Source organism: Nanorana parkeri, unplaced genomic scaffold, assembly GCF_000935625.1.
Source record: "Nanorana parkeri isolate BGI_ZX_2015 unplaced genomic scaffold, ASM93562v1 scaffold982, whole genome shotgun sequence".
Classification (NCBI taxonomy): domain Eukaryota; kingdom Metazoa; phylum Chordata; class Amphibia; order Anura; family Dicroglossidae; genus Nanorana; species Nanorana parkeri.
In genome coordinates this window covers 39,967-48,656 of record NW_017307250.1, presented here as the reverse complement: position 1 = coordinate 48,656, position 8,690 = coordinate 39,967, and positions in this window count along the sequence as shown.

The following is an 8,690-nucleotide window of genomic DNA, read 5'->3' as shown; positions in this document are numbered from 1 at the left end:
ACCCGCCGCATAATGGCATTTTGACAAATTCCGGTAACGTATAAACATTTGGGCGGAGCTAGCAGTGACAGCTAGCTCCGCCCAACTGCTTACAATTGTGACAGGTGAGCCATGATTGGGCAGAGTCATGACTTTGCCCAATCATGGCTTCACAGTTCTCTGTGCCCTGATTGGGCAAAGTCTTGTGGTCAGGTGCAAGGCTTTAGCCAATCAGGGCTCACAAGGCACAGTGCCGACAGGTCTTGTGTTCGCGTTGAACATCGAGCCCAACGCTACTGCTTACTACACCAAAATGTGTTTTCATACACTGACTATTATCTATGACTCATCAGGAGATGGTGTACAGGCCATCAAAAATACTGATTAGCCATAACAAATATTTGATTCTTTCCAAAGACTAGTATAGAGTCTCTAATGTGTGTATGTATCTGTGCACATAGTGCTATGGCATGTAACTTTTATTATATATGATTGAGTTTTAATTCAACCAACCTATTTTTATGGCAATGATAAAATACAAGCACATAATTCAAGCGTTATACCTAGATCTTAAATAGAGACCAGATATATTCCCATAAAAACTAAGTGCACGGAAATGTTCTTGGGTTCCACAACGGAACATGTATGTGTACTGCTGAGCATCTGAAGCCTATGTGGTAAAGTCTTGTACTTTGTCTTTTATGTCTGGAAACTTTGATCATCGAAGACTGTAAACCACAACAGAAACACCAAAAGTCTAGACTTATTTTCCTCTTTGCATCCACATAAATTTACAATATCTACAACAAAATGTGATATTGTAGGTAATTGATGGACGCATGACTGCTTTATTTGTCCATAATGTGCCTTGTTATCAATTAACCAGAATGTATGACTGTTAGGGATGCACCGATATATCGGCGCCGGCGCATAATGCCGAAAGAGCCATGTTTTGGACGATACATCGGCGCATCCCTGGTTTCTTTTCTCCCCGCTTGGAGCTGTTCTAGCGGGGAGGAAAGAAAGTGACAGCCGGCCGAGCGCTGCAGGACGAGAGTGATGTGAGTGGCCGGCGTCTCTCCTCCCACACCGCTCAGCCACCTATCACAGTCTGGCAGAGCGGTGTGGGGGCGGAGACAGCGCTGTCACAGGAGGCTGGCTTCTCCTCTCTACACCGCTCGATCAGCCTCCTGTGACAGCTGTCAGAGAGGAGAGGGGGTACAAACACTCAGCGATCAGTGATCGCTGAGTGTGTGTACATAATTGAGGATATGGTATGTTAACTATATCCTCAATTATGAATGAATGGGAGTGATCTACATCACCTCCTGTTCATTCATAGTTGTAGTTATAGTAAACAAACAATGTTCTCATGTTATCAATGCACAGGAACACTCATAGAGGATTCCTGTTCATTGATAACAGGGGACACAGAAAAAGAGATTGAGGGGGGTCTGTGTTCTCAATCTCTTTTTCTATTTTAAAAGGGAAATATCAGGGGTCTGTTTAGACCCCTAATATTTCCCCAAAGCCCCTAAAAGTAAAGTAAAAAATAAAAATATTTTTATAAAAAAATTAATTAATAAATAAAAATAAATATAAAAAAATAAAAGTTTATAAAAAATAAAATATTTGAAAAAATAAACATTTTCGGTATCGGTTTCGTCCTGACATTTTTTTTTTATTTCGGTTTCGGTATTAAAATTTCCATTTCGGTGCACCTCTAATGACTGTTTTGAATGCTATCCAACGGAGTTTGGACCTTTTTATTGTGCACTAACAAAACAGTGCAGTGGCCAAAAGCTCATTCAAACCAATTGATGGTTATTGGGTTGGATGGATATGTCAAAATAAATTATATTGTGTAGTTAAAATGTAGGTGTAGGCAAACAACTAAATACACAGCTTAAGCACCTGTGAGTGAGTTTGGTTATATGTCTGGAAATGTGTAATTTTGTTCAGACAAGACAGTTTTCTAATCCACACACCCTGACGACCTCTATACCAGGCACGTCAACCTCTATACCAGGCACGTCAACCTCTATACCAGGCACGTCAACCTCTATACCAGGCATGTCAACCTCTAGTCTAGAATGTGACGTGCAAAGGCAGACACACCTTCATCTGGGGGCGACATTTTGACAGATATTGGCACAGCTAATATGTATTTGGCAGTAAGTTTTAGGATTTTTGAATGCTAATGAGCAAAATATTGCAGCTAATCCTGGAACACTCTATACTTGTCTTAATTGTCCTTTCCCATTTAGAGAATTTATGCTGGCATAAAGAACTGATAACAGCAGATAGCCTATCTTTTGGGCTTTGTGAGCTTGAGGGCAGTGTGATCTGCTGTGGCTGCCCACCGACTTATTTGACTTAAATTCAATGCCCAGCATCCTTCTAAGCCCAAATTCACTGCCCACCGCCTTCCTCAGCTCAAATCCACTGCGCATCGCCTTCTTCGGTTCAGCCGGCCAACTTCTGCCCACCCCCATCGCACTGCTGTCTGCCATGCACCGTCACACAAATAATTACAACCAGGTCACATATACAAAATCCACAGCTTAACGCCTCCTTGACCCCTGCATACACCGATACTCTCTTGGCTAGTGCCACTGTGTAAGTTGGGGCTCCTAGATAGCGCCCACTCACCACCTGCCAAGCATTGACTGCAGCCACAGTTGAAGGGACAGGTGTTGGCGGGGCACAATACTCAACTGCCGCGGTTCCTGCCAATCACCACAACCAACAGAGGCGTAACGAGGAACCTCAGGGCCCCGGTGCAAGAAGCCATGAAGGGCCCCCCGGCGGAGCTGCGGAGCACTGGTCTGCTGGGAGCTGTAGTCCCAGGAGGCAATGTCGGGGGCCTCGGCGGTTACAGGGCTGGACCCTCTTCTTCCTTTCCAGGCCCCTGGGGGGTATAACAATGAAGGAATGCTGGGAGTTATAGTTCAACTACAACCAACATGCCTTCATTGTCCCTATACACCCCTCCACATCAACCAGGGAACTACAAGTCCCATTGTGCCCTCATTGTCCTTCTACACCCCCACATATAAATCACCCAGGGAACTACAAGTTTCAGCATACAAGCCCCCTGCAGTAGTTCACTGGGTGATATGTGAGAGGTGTACATGGACAGTGAGTGCATGCTGGGACTTGTAGTCCCCTGTATGATAGAAGGCTGTTTTAATTAATTCCTCATGAAAATACTAGTAATACAATGGCATTATAGTGCAGTAACTTTCAAGTTCAACTATATTCTATTCTATGTCTCTATAATGGCATTGTGCTACTAGTACTTATGAGGACAGTCATTAAAACAGCCTTCTATCATACATGGAGCTACAAGTCCCAGCTGAACTGCCGACTTGTAGTTTTCTAATAATACAATGTCATTATAGAACATGGAATAGAATATGGTCAGTTCCAAATTCAGCCATGTTCTGTTCCATGTTCTATAATGGAAAGCACTAAAGCACTTACCTCACATGTAACGGTCCTCTCAGCTGAAGGAAACTCAAGCACTCAAGCAAAAACAAAAAAAACACACAAACTACCATGGGGGACAGCGGCCGGGAACATGTACTCACTGTACTATCTCACTGCTCACTGTACTATCAGGACAGCTGCTGCTGGGTCCTCACGGCCGTGTTTACTGCCGCCCCGCCGCCCGCTTCACTGCTGGCGACCGGCGCAACCCTCTCCCGCTCGTCCGTCTGCCTTTGCAGCTTCATCGTGCCCCCTGCTTGTTACTCCACTGATGCGGTCGGGGCCCCCTTTTTCCTTCCTGGGACCCCCCCAAGTGGCGGACGCCAGGGCCCGGTGGCGCCGGCGACCGCTGCGACCCTGGTAGTTCCGCCACTGACCACCACCATCTTTGAACATTGAATTTTTGGGGGATGTTTATGTGACAATGTCTGTGTGTGTGAGATTGTATCTGCCAGTGTTTTAATCGCAAACTACCATGCAATCGCATCTACTGTTCGTTCTGGTGTGGGAAGTGTATTGCGTTGCAATTCATTTGAACCCCAAACACACCTCCCGCCCACAGTTTGATCGCTTGCACTGGAACATGTGGTATTGCAATGCTGTGCGTTCCACTGCGGTGCGTCTTAATGACCAAGGACAAATGGGGGTCCTGAGGTTATACAGATTGAGAACCACTGCTCTAAACCATATCCACTACTAGAAAAGTTATTTTATTTTTTTTATTTCTCTTTTTGTCCCTGTTTGGAGCACTTCCTGTCACAAGTTTTGAAAGTAGGCAAAATCTTCCAATCATGGGCACAGTAGCTAAAATCTAACTGAGGTTCTAACCCTTTCCTTGAGATTCATACAGATAACTGTACTTAGTCTTTCAGTAATCTGTGGATCCTGGAAGGTACCTGTTTAGATGCTGCAGGCTTTTTATTGCCTTTCACATACCGAAAGCCTGATGTACTAAACAAATGCCTGCACTAGAATGTGTGGGAGAACTGCATCGATATTGTCATGTGGAATAAGGAAGTAAGTAACTGGCAGGATTTACAGGGTTTTTGATAGTGATTTAAGGCGCATATACAGTATATACACTGAGTGGCCAGATTATTATGAACACCTGACGTTTGTAGGCAAATTAGCTATAATTTTGCACTGAAGTTGCTAGAGGGCCAGACCATTATAAATAGGGAAGCAGGTTGTTTACCACCACAGTAGAAGTGATTTTTTTCTGAAGATATGGGTAAACAACACGATTTAACAGCCTTTGAACGTGGGATGATTGTTGGCGCTCAGAGCCATGGAGCGAGTATCAGCAAAACAGCAGAATTCGTTAAATGTTCAAGAGCAGCTGTTGTTAAAGTGTTTAAAGACTGGACTGTCAGCCGAAAATCTGGGTCTGAACGTGCGAATTGTGGCCGTCAGCGACTAGTCAACGTTAGGGCAGAACGGAGAGTGGCAAGACTGGTACAAGACAACAGAAGGGCAACAGTGCAGGTGCAGATTCCTCGCATCACCTTTCAACATCTCGGGGAGTCACGAGGCGGCCCAACGAAGTCATCTCGTGGCCCAAAGAAGTACTGATGGGGTGGTCATAATAAAAAACACACACACGTTTTATAAATTGTTGTGGAATGATTTATTACTATTGCGTTATTTTGGCTTAACAGCAGTCATTTCTTTAACAAGATGGTTCAGACCCCATTCACATGTCTACACATGTGCGTGTGGTTTGGGGGTGAATCTATAAACGTCTACTGAACCCCACTGTGCCTACAATGCACATGACCCAAACCAAATAAGAAGAGTGAGCAGCACAGTAGTGACCTCATCCACATCTTACTTCAAATCTTGTTTAGAGATTTGGAGTAATTACATTGAATGAATGTTTTATGAAAACCTAGTAAAGCGGATATCTACAGCCACCTGTAGCAACTTACCAGAAGTCTCCAGTGCTGACATTCATATCAAAAGAGCACATACTAAACAAAACTTGTTCGGAAACCACATGAAATAAAAGCTGTTTGCACAGCTCTGATGGTCTTACAGGACTGAGACTGTGAGTAGTCTCTTTCTTTACTTTGGCTCTGAGATGGCAGGTTGCAAGAGTCTAGGGCTTTGCAACTGGTGTACACACATCAGTTAAGATAGGGACACACTGTTCTAGAGGCTTGAGATAGTCACTCAGTAGTGTGAGATAGTCACTCAATTAAAGCACTGCGCAAACTGATGGCACTATATAAATCCTGTATAATAATAATAGTGAGAGTCCTAAAGTGCTGCTAAACAGTAACATTAGAGGTGCTGATGACGCCAGTTGAAAAAGTAGTTCTCAGAAATGTAGAGAAGCAGTCCTCAGGTGATGGATGGATGAGGCAGCCCTTTGGATAGTGTTAGGCCCAAGTAAGTCCAAGAAGCCTTCATTCTGGTCAACAGAGGTCATAAATAAATAGCCAACACATACTGGGGACTTGCTGGCCCATTGTGGCTTTTGACGGTGGAGAAACTGTATAGTTGTACTGGACCACAAATATACTGTTTAAGGGTATTGGAAATCATGTGTGCACCCAAACAAAGCTTCACAATGCTCTTTAACCACTTCAAGACCAGGTGTTTCGACCCCCTTCCTGGCCAGGCCATTTTTCAGTATTCAGCACTGCGATACTTTGACTGAAGTTTATTCCGTCATACAACGCTGTACTGAAATGAATTTTATACCATTTTTTGGGGACAGATAGAGCTTTCTTTTGGTGATATTTAATCACCACTGGGGTTTTTATTTTTTTTAGTATAATTAGGAAAAATTAAAGAAAATTTTGAAAAAAAAAAAGTTTTTTTTTACATTGTTAGGAAACATTTATTATTACTCAGTTTTTTGGTAAAATATCAAAGTCAGGGTCACGTCGGACACCAAACGTCAACCATTAAAATTGCGCGCACCCACGAAATCGCAGAAAACTACCATACCTAAAATTGGCCATAGGCGACACTTTAAAAGCTTTTACCGCTCATCAGTTTAGTGTTATCAGTGATTGATGGCCCTAGACTTATTGCTCTCACTGCGACGTTCGCGGCGATATGTAACGTGCGGCGTAATGGGCGCAATCGTCGTTTTTGCACGTATGCGCCCCCGACGCATGTTTGCATGCGTGTATGTTTTTTTTATAATGTTCACTGTGCTAGCAACATCTGAAAGAAGACAAATCTCTCACCATTTTAGGTATGTAAAGCACTCTAATAATATGGCCTGTTTGTAATGTATCATAGGAAGCAGTGGGTGATTCTTAGAACTTGTACTGCCCTTTACAGACAGCCATGTAGAATGAGCTTAGACCACCGCAAGCAGCTAATGGTTTTCCATCACATACAGATCTGCAGTAACGTGACCTGCTTTGAACTTGCAATGTAGCCTCAGAAAGCTTCTTTTGCTCTCAAAATATGGGGTCTACAGCATCTAATGAACTGTGATATTGTGGTGTTCAACAATTTACACCATCTGCACTCGTTATTAGATTTGCAAGCTAACATATACTGTATGACAAAGTATGATAGACAACTTGGTAGCTTTGCAAGAAGAGCTGCATGTGAGAAATCGCACAGGTGGAGAATGTGACCACATTCTTTGCACAAAGCTGTACAATTGCTAGATTATGATGTCTGTCTGTCTTTTAGGCATGTTGTACTATATCTTTTATGACCTCTTCCAATTTTCTTGGTGGAGGGAGGGTTTGCAGTGATGAGAAACTGCAGCTGAAATTATTTAATAAAAAGCCTATTATACCTCCAAAGTGCTTCTGGGAGCCGGGCCGACTGTCAAACAGATCCAGGCAGCAGGCATCAAGCTCCGTTATGGCAGGTTATGCGACCGTGCTGGAGCCTCGGCCGCACAGTTCCAAAGAGCAGCCATCTGATCAGGGACCTGCTTTTGGCTGTGCTGCTGCAGTGTACTGTAAGGAGATCTGCTGCATGGGGGGTGTCTCTGTGTGTTACATGTGGGGGGGTGTCTCTGTGTGCTACATGTGGGGGGTCTCTGTGTGCTGCATGTCAGGGGGGGGTCTCTGTGTGCTGTATGACGGGGGGCAGACCCCCCCACAACCAGGGTCCACGGCAGACCCCCCCACAACCAGGGTCCAGGAAGCCCCCACTGACCACCAGGCTAAGGTAAGGTGACACATTTTTTAAAAATAAAATCCGGGGACATTTTTAAATGTCCCCGGGAACATAAAATAAAACTTTTTTTTTTTTTAATACTACTCACCTGATTCCTGGATCCAACAAGCGCGGCCTCCCGTCTCCCACGCTGTTAGAAGCTGCATACAGCGTGTGCTGGTTACTACTTAAACCGGCGCGCGCTGTGTGCAGCTTCTGAGAGGATACGCTATTAGCATAGCGGGGAAGGCGGCTGCGCATTTTGCATAGCTCCAGCTGCGCTAATAGCGTATCTTCTCAGAAGCTGCACACTGCGCGCGCCAGTTTAAGTAGTAACCAGCACACGCTGTATGCAACTTCTAACAGCGTGGGAGACGGGAGGCCGCGCTTGTTGGTGGATCCAGGAATCAGGTGAGTATTAGAAAAAAAAAAAGTTTTATTTTATGTTCTATTCTTAGTTCTATAATGTCATTGTAGTACTTTCAGGTGGAATACAGCTTCATAAGATATCAGCTAGGGAACTACAAGTCCCAGCATGCCCTCATTGCCCCTGTACAACAACCAGATATTGCAGTTCCCTGGGTGATATGTGTGTGTGTGGGGGGGTGTACAGGGACAATTATGGCATGCTTGGACTTGTAGTTCATTAGCTGATATATATGTGTGGGGGTGGGGGGTACAGTTCCAGTGGATGTTTATATAATATGGGGGGGGGCGAAAAAAAAATGTCTGCCCCGGGCGCCCATAACTCTGGTTACGCCATTCCCCCTGATGACCCGAAACTCTGTATATAGCGGGCTATTGCCTGCTATATGCTGAGAGCACAGAGCGGTGCCGCAGCCGGGATAAATCCCAACAATATTGTCGAGATCCACCCCACTGGCTGATTGACAGCTCTCTAGAGGCATAGCCAGCTGTGTTCACCCCTCCCCTGTCTGTTTCTCCAGTCAGCACTGGAGGAATAAAGAGAGGGGAGAATCCCTGCGTGGAGCAGCGACTGGCAGTTACCGCTCTCTGCAGGGGAGGATTGGGAAGTCAGGGATCGGTGGCTTATGATCACTCATCTCTCGATCAATAGAGCC